The 14,323-nt window shown below is 46.1% G+C and overlaps 1 pseudogene; it reads right to left on the bottom strand.

Annotated features, from left to right (window-relative positions):
• Positions 1-13,552, bottom strand: part of LOC149390381 (very-long-chain aldehyde decarbonylase CER1-like) — a 124,117-nt pseudogene extending 110,565 nt beyond the window's left edge.
• Between the last annotated feature and the right edge of the window lie 771 nt (positions 13,553-14,323).

Genomic DNA, 14,323 nt, shown 5'->3' on the forward strand with positions numbered 1-14,323 from the left:
AGGGTTATTAAGTTATATAGTCACACGGTTATAGTGAATTGAGATATAGCCCACCTTTAGTTAATTTCTTGTTAATAGCAAAGTTAACTTATTAACAGATTAGTAAAAGACTTATTTAATCCAGCCAAACATGTAAAAAAGGTAGTTAATAGGTTGTCACGTATGCAAGTGGCTATTTACAAAATATTTACCAAAGGTAGGCTAATTTACAATTCATATAGTTTAGGTGGCTTACGTAGCCAATTTTTTGTAAAATAAACTTACATCTATATGTGTATATAATATAAAATGTATATATAATATATACATTTATATTCTTGTTATATCTATATATATTTATATATATGTATATATAATATATATATATATATGCAGGGCCGGCCCTACAGTTAAGCGGGCTAAGCCATCGCTAAAGGCCCATAAAATTTGAGAAAAATAAAGGCCCCAAACTTTTGTTGTTGGTGGTGGTTAATAGGCCTCAATTTTGTTCAGAGACCCATCTTACTGTCTTTGTTGTTGGCCCATTTGTTGGACAATAAGGCCCAAACATCCAAAAAAAAAAAAAATCGATACCGTCATCAAACTTTCAATTGGAAATTATAGAAAGACAAAATCTCATTTCTAGTCTTACATAGATCAGGAATCCTTGTCACAAGCTAAAATTAATCAACGGTCACGATCTATTATGAAAACTCACTTTAACGTTGATAGTCATTTATTATGTATATCAAATACCCATCAGTACATTCTTTCCAAAAAATAAAAATTACCAATCAGTACGATACACAGTCTTATACCGTAGAGGCGTAGACCACATAATTATTTTTCTGCCACCTAATCTTTTTTTTCTTTTCTAAATAATCTCTCTCTCTCTCTCTCTCTCTCTCTCTCTCTCTCTCTCTCTCTCTCCACGTGACGTACATATTTAATTTAATCTCTCTCTCTCTCTCTCTCTCTACATTTTCTCACTACAATTCATTTAACCAATATGAGAAAAGTAAAAGAGTAAAAGACAATTATTCATTGATTCCGGTCATTCTTCATTGATATTTTAGATTTTCTCTTTCTAGTTAGATTATTTGAAGCTTTTGTTTTTTTTTTAAGTTATAGTAGACAATTACTTCTTTTATTTTTATGTGTGTTGATTTGCATTTTAGAACATAGAAAAATCATGTTTAATTTTTTAAAAAAAATATTAGTGGCAAAATTTAAATATATAAAGATTTTACATAGTAACCATATGAATATGAATGATGAGTTTATAAATATTTGTGATCGTCCTCTTTTAGCTTTATGAAAATGATGCACTTTCTTAATAGTTTTTAAAAATATTTAATATATCCATGTTTTGTTTTAAAGCCTAATTTTTTCTTTCGCTTAAGGCCTCATTATATGTTGGGCCGGCCATGTATATATGTGTTAACTTCTTGCTGCTATGTGTACTATTAAAAAATATATATATAAATATAATAAATATATATATATATATATGATGAGTAAGTGTATAAAAGTAAAACATGCTGAGAAAAATTTTTATGTACTTTCTTTAGACTTTTGAAGATACTTAGTGACTATTCTGGCTTTCATATACTATATAAATACAAAAGGATTGCCATTTCTCCTCTCATCAGAGCCTTTCTTTGGCTATTGGGCCTGCGCATTTTTTGCGGGCCTGTGAGAACAGTTAATTTTTTTTTTGGAACGGTATTTTAACGATATTTTCTAGGTTTGGTGTTCAAATTCGAAATATCGCGATATTTTCATTTTATTGTCGATATTTGAACGAGTTTTCATAGAACAAATATTTTTTTTCAGAACGGTATTTTAACGATATTTTCTAGGTTTGGTGTTCAAATTCGAAATATCGCGATATTTTCATTTTATTGTCGATATTTGAACGAGTTTTCATAAAACGAAACGATTTACAATGTTTTTTTTTACCGAGCAGCGATATATCGCCGATATCTCCTGAGATATCGGCGATATTTTGAACATTGGTACGAAATAGCCGAGAGTCCTTGTGATCAATACCATTTAGTATATCCATATTTACATATATGTTTTATCATTTAGTCAATTTTTAATATTTTTTGGTAAATAGTCATGATTCATTATTTACACACGTAAAATTTACTAAAATACTCTATCACACTTCCCGCCCAATGGCATTATACAATAGTAATTAAAGTGGCTATTAATTCGAGCAGTTATAAATGACTATTTACAATTAAATACGCCCATCTAATGTGGCTATTTACCAAAAACTTATCAAATGATGATTATTTACCAAAAATTTAACAAATGTTAGCTAGTTAATAAACGTTCAAGTTTATGCTGGCTAACTAGCTAATTATTTGTTTATTTTTAGTCACTTAATTAACTTGTGCCCACACACAAATCATAGACAAACACGTTCTTTGTGTTTACTTGTAACTACTACAAAGTTCAAGCACGCTTCAAGAGATTGTTTATTGCATTACATATCATATGCATCATTTTTTAGGTTCATGTTATTTCCACCAAAAGTATTATAGGAAATTGACCTAGCTTATTTACTAGATAAGCTATAGATATATGCTATATATGGCTTAGTGAGAATCGGATGTTGAAGTGCACAAATTGTGCCTATATAGAGGTTTGATAGATCAAACAAAACACCCTCTTTTTTTACTTTGAGGTGAAGTTTGTTATCACGTTTGTTGGCTATGTTTTTTATTTGGAAAAACAGTTTCAAGATGACATATGTTGAGCCGATTTCTCGTCCCAACAATCTATACAAAGGTTATTTAGATGTGGCTTCATATATTTATTTTTGAGAGGGAAGGGTCTCAGAATCCGATTATGAAGATTAGACCGGGATCTGAAGGAAACTTATAAATGATATAAGATATATAGAAGAAACAGGCGAAAGAAGATTTCTTTATTGATACTCGAACGTAAACAATACGAAATAAAAGGGAATGAGCAGAAGATCTAAACAATAATAGCAAGTCGAGATACAATTATATGTGCTTCTTTTTTAGAAAATCAGTAGTCATAAAATGAAGGTGGAGCGGGCTTTTATAGCTAACTTGCCGATCTTCTTTCCTTTTTAGATATTCCCACGTGCACGAGCAGAACCGGTCTTCAGTCCACTAGTCTCGGATTCACCCTTATCTTTAGGCGATTTGACCATTTCCTCGAGGAGGCGGATCGCGCAAACCACTTGGCGGGACCGTCTAGGATCGTCCATGGGCCTGGGTCAAACTGGGCTTAAGTCCTATGCAAGGAATCCCTTGCTATCGTCTTGGGCTGAGCTCGCCTGCGCTTGGGACTTCTGGGCCGAACTGGGCTTTTAGTCGAACTGGCCCAACTCGCGAGGAGGGGGCGAAATCCTACTCCCACAACATACATCATGTTCTTATCATCTTCAAAAATCATCGTTTGTTTGGACAGATCCGATTCTGTTAGTATTTTACGCATGTATGATTTATTGTTTGATTCGCTTCCGATATCTTCTCTACCGAATTAGAATTGAGGCGCTTTACGAGGAATCCTAGCAAGACATCGTGGATAGGGTTTATCCATATAGGAGTCTTGTTACACCTTCTATGTCTTCCAGAGAGTATCATGCAAAAACTCGTTTCTTTGTGAGTATTATTGTATTCTATTTTGGTTCATCAACGCATACCTTTGCGAGTGACAGATTAGAGTTTGTGTTTCGTGATATACAAAAGATCACGTATTGTTATAAACCTTGATAAAATAAATAAATAAAAAACAAAACAAAAAAAAAACTTGAGTGGTTAAGTGGAAGTGATGGAATCTCGGATTCAAGGGGAGTCTGAGTTTAAAATTCACGGATAGTCTTAAAAAATGGTACTAAAAAATTGATAATTCAGTTAAGATCGTAGTGTATTGATTCTATTATTGACTAGTGTTGTCGGTCGTTTTCGGAAAACCCGAGACGCCAAGAAGGCACGTCGCTCAAAGGGCCGATGGTCAGGCCGGAGGTCCTGAAGAGCGGCAAATCTTCAAGCCCTCGCCCAAACTCCTGACTCCTCGAGTCGAGCTTCGCTCCTCGAGTCGAGCCTTGAGTCAATCTCCTCGAGTCGAGCTTCGCTCCTCGAGTCGAGCCTTGAATGGTTCCTCGAGTCGAGCCTTTAATTGTTCCTCGAGTCGAGCCTCGAGTCATTTTCGAGTCGAGCCTCAAGTCATCCTCGAGTCACTCCTCGAATCAAATCGCTAGTCGCTCTCGTCGGGCCGAGCCTTGCTCCTCGAATCGAGTCACTCTCGTCAAGTAGAAAGCTTCATATTTCACGTGAGAAGAATGACATTCGAAGGCCCGCAAGAACCCGGCCAAGATGAGCCATCCATCACGCACACAGCGCGCTACGCCGGCCGGCCGTGCAGCAGACGGCGCGCCGCGCCATACAGGCGCGCGCCGCGCGCTCCATGCGCCGCGCGACCTGCGCCGCGCCTGGTGACCCTCGCGCCGCGCCCGGTGACACGCGCGCCGCGCCCCTTGCGCCGCGCGCCGCGCGCCGTGCGCTTCCACTTGATGGCATGCGCGATCCTAGTCCCACATGGACGAAAAAGGGACCTTCTAAGGCTCCCAAACACCTATAAATACCCTCTCTCATTGAGGGGAAAAGCCATCCCAAAATATCCAATAATTCTCTTCATCTCTTATCGACACGCTCGATTTCTCTGCTTCTCTGGATGCCACATTTGGCCTGAAGCAGGTTCTCTTCTCTCTCCCTCGTTCTCAAAGGTCCCGAAGCACTCACGGGAACTTCCCGGACGTCGCTCCCTTTGACCGAACGTTCTCCGGTGCTCAAGCACACCCCTAGGGTTCTCAACTAGAGCTACCCTTGCGCGTCTAACACGCTAGACGCGTACGCGATCTCCGAAGTTCTGAGACGCTGCCGAGGACTCCTCGCGCCCCGTTTCCTTCGTCGAGCACGCCTCTTTGCCAAGGCTCCACGCCTCATACTGCGTCACGCACGCTTGAACTACGTTCTGACCTGATCCCACGCACGGGTACGTAGGCAGCCGACAACCAAGGCACGGTCACTCATCCTCCTCACCCCCTACCTCTCCCGAGAGGCGGGTTGATCGGAGAGAACCCTAGCTCGAGACTATCGAGTTCACACTCTTGGCCCGGGTGCGATCACTTGGTCCGGCCTTGGATCGAACCGCCCGTGGTTTTAAATAGTTGTTCATTTTCGTGCGACAACATTTTGGCGCTAGAAGGAGGGGACTTCCCGACTTATTCAGCCCGAAATCCCTTCTATTCATCTTCTTCTTTTCTTCTGCGAACTCAACCTTCTCGAACTTGAGAGACGATGAGTAGCCAACCACCCGTACGTTCTGAGGGCGCAAACAACCCCGAAAACGTCGCTAAGACCAAGAAATACTTCTTGCGCTCCCGAGCGCATGGTGACGAAGAGTCGCTCCATGCCTCCCAACCTAAGACGCCTACATGGCGCACGTAAGTCGCGTAAAGGCGCAGCCCGTAAGACGCCTACATGGCGCAACCTAAGACGCCTACATGGCGCACGTAAGTCGCGTAAAGGCGCAGCCCGTAAGACGCCTACATGGCGCAACCTAAGACGCCTACATGGCGCACGTAAGTCGCGTAAAGGCGCAGCCCGTAAGACGCCTAAATGGCGCAACCTAAGACGCCTACATGGCGCGCGTAAGTCGCGTAAAGGCGCAGCCCGTAAGACGCCTACATGGCGCACGTAAGTCGCGTAAAGGCGCAGCCCGTAAGACGCCTACATGGCGCAACTTAAGACGCCTACATGGCGCACGTAAGTCGCGTAAAGGCGCAGCCCGTAAGACGCCTACATGGCGCAACCTAAGACGCCTACATGGCGCACGTAAGTCGCGTAAAGGCGCAGCCCGTAAGACGCCTACATGGCGCAACCTAAGACGCCTACATGGCGCACGTAAGTCGCGTAAAGGCGCAGCCCGTAAGACGCCTACATGGCGCACGTAAGTCGCGTAAAGGCGCAGCCCGTAAGACGCCTACATGGCGCAACTTAAGACGCCTACATGGCGCACATAAGTCGCGTAAAGGCGCAACCCGTAAGACGCCTACATGGCGCAACCTAAGACGCCTACATGGCGCAACCTAAGACGCCTACATGGCGCACGTAAGTCGCGTAAAGGCGCAGCCCGTAAGACGCCTACATGGCGCAACTTAAGACGCCTACATGGCGCACGTAAGTCGCGTAAAGGCGCAGCCCGTAAGACGCCTACATGGCGCAACCTAAGACGCCTACATGGCGCACGTAAGTCGCGTAAAGGCGCAGCCCGTAAGACGCCTACATGGCGCAACCTAAGACGCCTACATGGCGCACGTAAGTCGCGTAAAGGCGCAGCCCGTAAGACGCCTACATGGCGCAACCTAAGACGCCTACATGGCGCACGTAAGTCGCTTACATGGCGCAACCCAAGATGCCTACATGGCGCGATTTGAGACGCCCACGTGGCACAATCCGGCACACGTAAGACACCTACGTAGCATGGCTGACTCGCAGTTGAAAATACTTAAGAACGCAAACCGTCCAAGTGACTGGCGTGTTTGAAAAAGTATCCTGCCGAGATAAAAGGATGGACAAAATCATTGACACAAACAAGTGACCGTCCGTGCATGCCATAGAAGATAAATGTGCGAAAACATTCATAAAAATAAATGAATAACTCCTCATAAAAGAAAGGGGCAACTGCCTCAAAACCGAGAAAGCATGCGCTAAGACAAGTGCGCTAAAGGGAAATATCCTAGTAAGCAAGCGCTAAGACAAGTGCGCTGAACGGAAAAACCTAAAAAGCACGCGCTAAAACATTTGCGCAGGAAAAATAAAGAAAGAAAACGGTCACTCGGCGAGATCGTCGCCCACAGGGTCGGCCCCGTCGAGTGGCGGGAAAAGCGAGTCGAAGAAGTCGAAGGTGACCCCCCGAGAAACATTCTCGGCAGCTGTGGCGTCCCGACACTCCACCGCCGCTGCGTGCCTTGCCTCCTCGACTCCGACATCAAAGTCGTCCTGAAGGTCGGACGCAAGCTGCTCCGCCGCGGCTTTCTCCTCGGCGACCCGAACCACCTCCTCCGCCAAGGAGTCGCGCTTACGCTCCGCACGAACACGGGCAGCCTCACTCGATGTAAGCTGGCCCTGAAGAATGCCAACTTCTTCTGTGCGCGATTCCAACTGACGTCGAAGGTCCCGCGCTTCGCTCCGGAAGACCTCCGTCGACCGAGTCGCCACTTCAAGGGCTTGACGTTCCGTCGTTAGCTCCTCAGCCATCTTCGCCACCGCCGCCTGAGCACGGTCGCACTTGCCGCGGGTAACTCCCAATTCCACGCGAGCCTCCTGAAGCTGCTCACGGAGACTCGCAAACTCCGCCTTTGAGTGAGAACCTCGCTCGGCGTGGGCCAGCTGAGACTTCGCTTGAGCAAGCTCCTCCTGGGCGCGACTCATCCGCCTAATGAGGTCGTGAAGGATCTTCTCGCCCCGGGTCGCTCGAGCAAGCACCTGAGAAGGCAAAAAGACAGTTTAGCAAAAGACAGATTCATCGCAAACGAGGCAAGGGAAACTCACTCTCTGTGCATCGGTAACGCCGTGACGAAAGAACTCTACGTCACTGCTGGCCACAACGCTCTTCCACATCTTCATCGAAGATTGAGCAAGGCCCAGGGAACATTCCCCCCTAACCTCCGCGGCCTCCACGTCGACCATCGAGTTCACACGCTTAGAGTCCGAAGACGTGTCTGGCAAAGCCGAGGAGGAAGGTCGCTTCAGAGAAGCGCGAGGACCGTTCTCCGCCCGATGATCGGTATCGAGCCTTTCCCGTCCATCCCGCGCAGCAATCCGACGACGAACCGCCGCCAACGACTTCGGGTCTCGAGAAGCCTTCGCTAGACGAGCCCGAGCCCTCGCCCTAGCCGAGGAGACTGCAAAAGTGACAAAGTCAAAACCCTGAGCTAAAAACAAAAGCAAGAAGTACGAAACGTCAACATACCTTGAGGATCGCCGCTCGAGAGAGATGATGCGGCACTCGGGGCACCCTCGGTCCGCTGAGGAAACGGCGGGAACAACCCAGTGGAAGCCATCAGCTCAGGAGAACGAAATCGTTCAACGGCTTTCCGAGCCTCCGACATTCCCCGGATCTCCTTCACAAAGTCGAGATCGTCGGCCCCCTCGTTAGCGGGAAACTCGGACAAGGGGCCGAACCGGAGCGGCGCGTCACCAAAAGCCTCCGCCGAGACCCACACCCACGGTCGTCGATTGTACTTCTCTGAATCGATGATCAGCTTAGTATTCCGTCGATCGCGGGCCACAAAGAAACTGGGTTGCCCGGGCGCAGGGAAGACCGCGATGAGATTGCGAAAATCGCTCACGGTCATCACCCGCTCGGTCTGGCAATGCCACTCCATATGGCACATCGCCACTATGCGGTAGAATGCCGAGCTCATCTGACATGCGTGCACCCCCAGACGGGCGAGAAGCTGCTGGACGATGGGTTGAAACGGCAGCCGCAGCCCGCAGTTAAGACTCGCAACTGAAACTGCGGCAAAACCACGACGAGGCCGGAAAGGACGGTCGTCTTTTAAGGGACGGAGAAGTGCCACGGACGACGGAATGGCAAAAGCCTCCCGGAGACCGACGAATGTCCGGTAGGTGAGCGTGCTCGAAGCATCGACCCCCGAACAATCGAAGTCCTCGGGAGCAGCAAGGCCCTCCTCGGGATATCACTCCGTCCTAGCGAGCGACCTCGCCGATACCAACGCCTCTGCGTCAGGGGTCCCGGGCTGAGGACCCCCTGACTCCACGGAAGGGCCCCTGCCCTCCGACACAGCCACGGCAGCCGCCGGCGGCACCTCGGGACACTCCGACGCGAGGCCTTCGGCCCCCGGACATGCCTCTGACTCACCTCCGGGATCTTCAGACTCGGGACCAAAGTCGTCCACGCAGTCTATCTCGTCGAGAACCGACTCTAGCGGAGTCACCGCATCCGCATCCGTAACATCTCCCGGCACGCCTTGAAAGCCCAAGTCAGGCTGCGGCACGTCGAGGCGGACTTTGCCGCGGACCCCCCCGCCAACTAAGTTGATCACGAGGCGAGGGGCAGGCTCCCCGGACGCGGGACGATCAAACTCCCCACCTGTACCGCGCCCAGTTGGCGCGCACTCTTCGAGAGGCTGAGCAGCGGGCACAGTCGCACCCAGCTCGCCTTCCTCCAACCACTGCTCTACTCCGCTTGGATTTTCTTCCACGTGCAAAGGAACTTCCCTTAAACCCGCGAAGAGATCATCCTCTGCGTGTTCAGAACCCTGAAACAAGAGAGAGAAATCAATCTCGGGACTCTCAACTGAGAAAAGGGGAGGGACACTCATAATGCAAGCGTAAAAAAGAAAACAAGCGTAGAGAAAAGAGAAGAAATAAAGTGAGGAATAAAGGGAAGGGGGGGGGGTCTATTTATAGACTTCTAGGGGGGTAGGAGTCGAAATCCTACTCCCACAAGGGTCAAATTCGGAGTAGAAACTCCAAAAAGTCGGAGTTCTCCCGCGCGAAGCGAACCAGCCCCGCGCACGGGGCGCGCCGCGCGCCAAGCCCGCGCGCCGCGCGAGTCCTGCAGCACAGACCGTGCGCCGCGCCGTCCAGGGCGCGCACCGCGCGGCCCCCTGAAAAAAAAAAAAAAAAAAAAAAAGAAGAAAGAAAAAAGAGAAGAGGAAAAAATTTTCCTCGGGGCCACAAGGCACGGGAAACATTTTCCTCAAACACCCAACTAGAAGAACAAAAAGTTCATCGCTGGGACGCCTCCCGAACGACGAACTTGGGGGGCTAATGTTGTCGGTCGTTTTCGGAAAACCCGAGACGCCAAGAAGGCACGTCGCTCAAAGGGCCGATGGTCAGGCCGGAGGTCCTGAAGAGCGGCAAATCTTCAAGCCCTCGCCCAAACTCCTGACTCCTCGAGTCGAGCTTCGCTCCTCGAGTCGAGCCTTGAGTCAATCTCCTCGAGTCGAGCTTCGCTCCTCGAGTCGAGCCTTGAATGGTTCTTCGAGTCGAGCCTTTAATTGTTCCTCGAGTCGAGCCTCAAGTCATCCTCGAGTCACTCCTCGAATCAAGTCGCTAGTCGCTCTCGTCGGGCCGAGCCTTGCTCCTCGAATCGAGTCACTCTCGTCAAGTAGAAAGCTTCATATTTCACGTGAGAAGAATGACATTCGAAGGCCCGCAAGAACCCGGCCAAGACGAGCCATCCATCACGCACACAGCGCGCTACACCGGCCGGCCGTGCAGCAGACGGCGCGCCGCGCCATACAGGCGCGCGCCGCGCGCTCCATGCGCCGCGCGACCTGCGCCGCGCCTGGTGACCCTCGCGCCGCGCCCGGTGACACGCGCGCCGCGCCCCTTGCGCCGCACGCAGCGCGCCGCGCGTTGTGCGCCGCTCTTTGTGCGCCGCGCGCGCCGTGCGCTTCCACTTGATGGCATGCGTGATCCTAGTCCCACATGGACGAAAAAGGGACCTTCTAAGGCTCCCAAACACCTATAAATACCCTCTCTCATTGAGGGGAAAAGCCATCCCAAAATATCCAATAATTCTCTTCATCTCTTATCGACACGCTCGATTTCTCTGCTTCTCTGGATGCCACATTTGGCCTGAAGCAAGTTCTCTTCTCTCTCCCTCGTTCTCAAAGGTCCCGAAGCACTCACGGGAACTTCCCGGACGTCGCTCCCTTTGACCGAACGTTCTCCGGTGCTCAAGCACGCCCCTAGGGTTCTCAACTAGAGCTACCCTTGCGCGTCTAACACGCTAGACGCGTACGCGATCTCCGAAGTTCTGAGACGCTGCCGAGGACTCCTCGCGCCCCGTTTCCTTCGTCGAGCACGCCTCTTCGCCAAGGCTCCACGCCTCATACTGCGTCACGCACGCTTGAACTACGTTCTGACCTGATCCCACGCACGGGTACGTAGGCAGCCGACAACCAAGGCACGGTCACTCATCCTCCTCGCCCCCTACCTCTCCCGAGAGGCGGGTTGATCGGAGAGAACCCTAGCTCGAGACTATCGAATTCACACTCTTGGCCCGGGTGCGATCACTTGGTCCGGCCTTGGATCGAACCGCCCGAGGTTTTAAATAGTTGTTCATTTTCGTGCGACAACAACTAGTGAATTTCCTTTTCTATCAGAAATATCATACCTTCAGATGTAGGCATCGTAGCCGAACTATATTATCAATCTTGTATCTCTTTACTAGACTGCATTTATCCTGATGTATTAAATTGGTAAAATCTATTTTGTCATATATTTTGTTAATAACAACTTAAAAGACATTATAGATACATAAGTTTAAGCTAATTTGAAAGAAAAAAAATCAGAAGAAGCTAATTGAAAAAAAAAAAAAAAATCAGGGAGTCTAACTTGTAAATTTTTAGGGTAGTTTTTTTTTTTAAAAAAAAAAAAATTTAAAGGGGTCACTTGACCCCCTGAACCTTATGTAAATCTGTCACTGGCCACACTATCACCACCTTATAATCGAGATATTGTCAATGTAGCAGGATCAGACTTAAATCAGCTCCTTTGTCAAATTAATCCCTAATCTTAATCTCCCAATGATTATTTTAAGAGATCCGTAACTAACTAGGCCACTTTAAACATGTGATTTTAGATCTAGCATACGTTTGACAATTTTTAGGATATAGTCAAATGGCTTATGTGGTAATAATTAAGGTCTGATGTGCCCTTATTTATTGGCAAATTCGTCACTTTTTCTCTCCTATTTTTTTTTCAAATAATTTATTTGCATCAAAACTTCAAAAATCCGTATATTTCTCATACGAACTCGAAATTAAGTGATTTCAGATCCTACAAATTCGTGGCGTCGAGATCTTCAAAAATAGACCCATTGTGTTTGATGAAAAAAATATGTTTAATGCATCATATTTACGTTTCCATTTATTTTTTGTTATAATTTCAAAAAATTTCAATTATTCCATATTTAAGGTAGTAACGTGATTTTTCTACATCTATGATATTAAACATGATTTTTCATCAAACACAATGGATCTATTTTTGAAGATCTCGGCGTCACGAATCCGTAGGATTTGGAATCACTCAATTTCGAGTTCATAAGAGATAAATATGATTTTTTGAAGTTTTTATGTAAAAATGTGTAGGAAAAATATGAGAGAGAAAATGACGAATTTTTTAATAAATAAGGGTAAATCAGACTTTAATTATTGTCACATAAACCTGTTGACTATTTTCCTAAAAGTTGTGAAACGTAGGCTAAAAACAAATTTCATAGTTTCATTTTGATTATTTTGGTGCAGTGCCCGCTTACCATATTTAAGACATATGTCATCCGACTAACTTTAATAAAAAAAAAATATGTACTAGATATTGAAAATAACTATGTAGATATATATAAACTTATACTTTAAATTACCAACTAATGCTTGTAGACAGAATCTGAAAATAACTATGAGAAAGATACCTGTGACTGGCTCAGTGACAATTGAAGAATGGTGGTGAGAGTGGTAGCGAGAGTAGAGAAAATGGTGGTGAAGTGATCTGTCGAGCCAGTAGTACAAGAACTCGACTACACCCGTGTGCAAAAGAACCGCTATGATCACATCTGTCCTCCACAGCGGTCGCTTCGAGGCTCGAGTAAACATTTGGTTTATCATGTAGAACATTATTCCATTCAAAATTATTTGGTCATCCCTGTCAGTGTTAATTAAAAAGAAAAGTAACATACATGCATCATGAAAAGACAAAAAAAAAAAAAAAAAAACTATGTGTACTTTTTTCACATATAGTAAAAAAAAAAACTACGACGTTTCAGAAATTAAAACAAAAATTTCAAAATGAATATTTAAATTTTTATAAGTTTTATCAGTGTATTTATACGCAAGCCGAGATCTGTGTAAAATAGAACTCTTAGGCGGACATCGTCAACCATTCTTTAATCATCAAATACAACGTGGTTTTTTTTACCAATTTCTTTCTCTGTCTACGGTTAGCAATATTATTGTAATATTGACATAAATAAAAGACAAAATGCATGCAAGGAAAAATACACGTAAAAAGATTACAACGCAACCGGCTAAACCTTAAAAACCGGAAAACACAACGGAAATGAAAAAGTCGAGGCCCGTTGGACGGTCTCCTTGAAGCTTTTTATCGCCCTCCCACGGGTGCTGGATTTCGTGAGCGAAAGCCTCCCAGGATACAACGACTACAAGACGAGCAATGCACCACACGACTCGGCTTCGGTGAACTAGAACCTGTGAGAAAACTACCACCACGACAAACCAAAAGAATACTTTATGTGGAAGAAGTGAGCTCGGGAACAGTGGGGAAAATAAATGGAATTCTCGTATATCTCTGTGTCTTTTGAATGAGAGCTGAAGCCTCTTTATATAGGCCAAGGCTAGGCTATGTTGGTTTGAAGTTCAAAACGTCCAGCCTTAAAGGCATTTAACGCAGGTTATTACAACCATTTAACACAACGTTCTGAATTCAAACCAAACGAACAGACCAACGTTTTTCAGCCTTAATGGCATTATTATACAGCAATAATGCGCATTTAAAGCTCAAAAACCATTGAATTAAAGCACACAAACCGTTGGCTTTAATTCTCAAACGTACAGTTCGTCACTTCGTCTGGTCGAGCTCGTCCAGTCGCGCTCGTCCAGTCGACCTAGAATGACTTCGTCACCACTTTGTCTGGTCGAGCTCGTCCAGTCGAGCTGGAATGACTTCGTCACTTCGAGTACGTTGGCCTCGCCCTGTCGAGCTGGAATGACTTCGTCACTTCGTCCAGTCGACCTAGCCCAGTCGAGCTGGAATGACTTCGTCATTTCGTCCATTCGACCTCGCCCAGTCGAACTGGAACTTCGTCCAGTCGACTTCGCCCAGTCGAGCTGGAACTTCGTCCAGTCGACTTCGCCCAGTCGAGCTGGAACCAGTCGACCTCGTCACTTTCTCATTCACCTTAGGTCCGATTTTGGCAAGGTATCACTTGGAATTATCCAATTCCGATGAGTGGATCTCACTCAAATTGTTGCCACAAAATCAACCATTTACGTGTTAATAAATAATATTTATTAACTTTATTCCAACAATCCCCCACATGAATGAAATAGAGACGACAATAATAAAGACACGACTCGATGTGGTGATAGATTCTACGGTCAATACCAGTATAAGATAGGTAGGCAAAGCCTTTGAACCTTCCCTCGGAAAGATATGCCACCTTTACTGACTACTCAGTAGACACGTTGTCCTTGAACTGTTAGCCGTTTTGTATAAACGATACACATATCCCCCACTGA

The sequence above is a fragment of the Urtica dioica genome, chromosome 7 (assembly GCF_054948205.1).
Source record: "Urtica dioica subsp. dioica isolate 48M chromosome 7, U.dioica_male_clone48M_v1_H2, whole genome shotgun sequence".
NCBI lineage: Eukaryota > Viridiplantae > Streptophyta > Magnoliopsida > Rosales > Urticaceae > Urtica > Urtica dioica.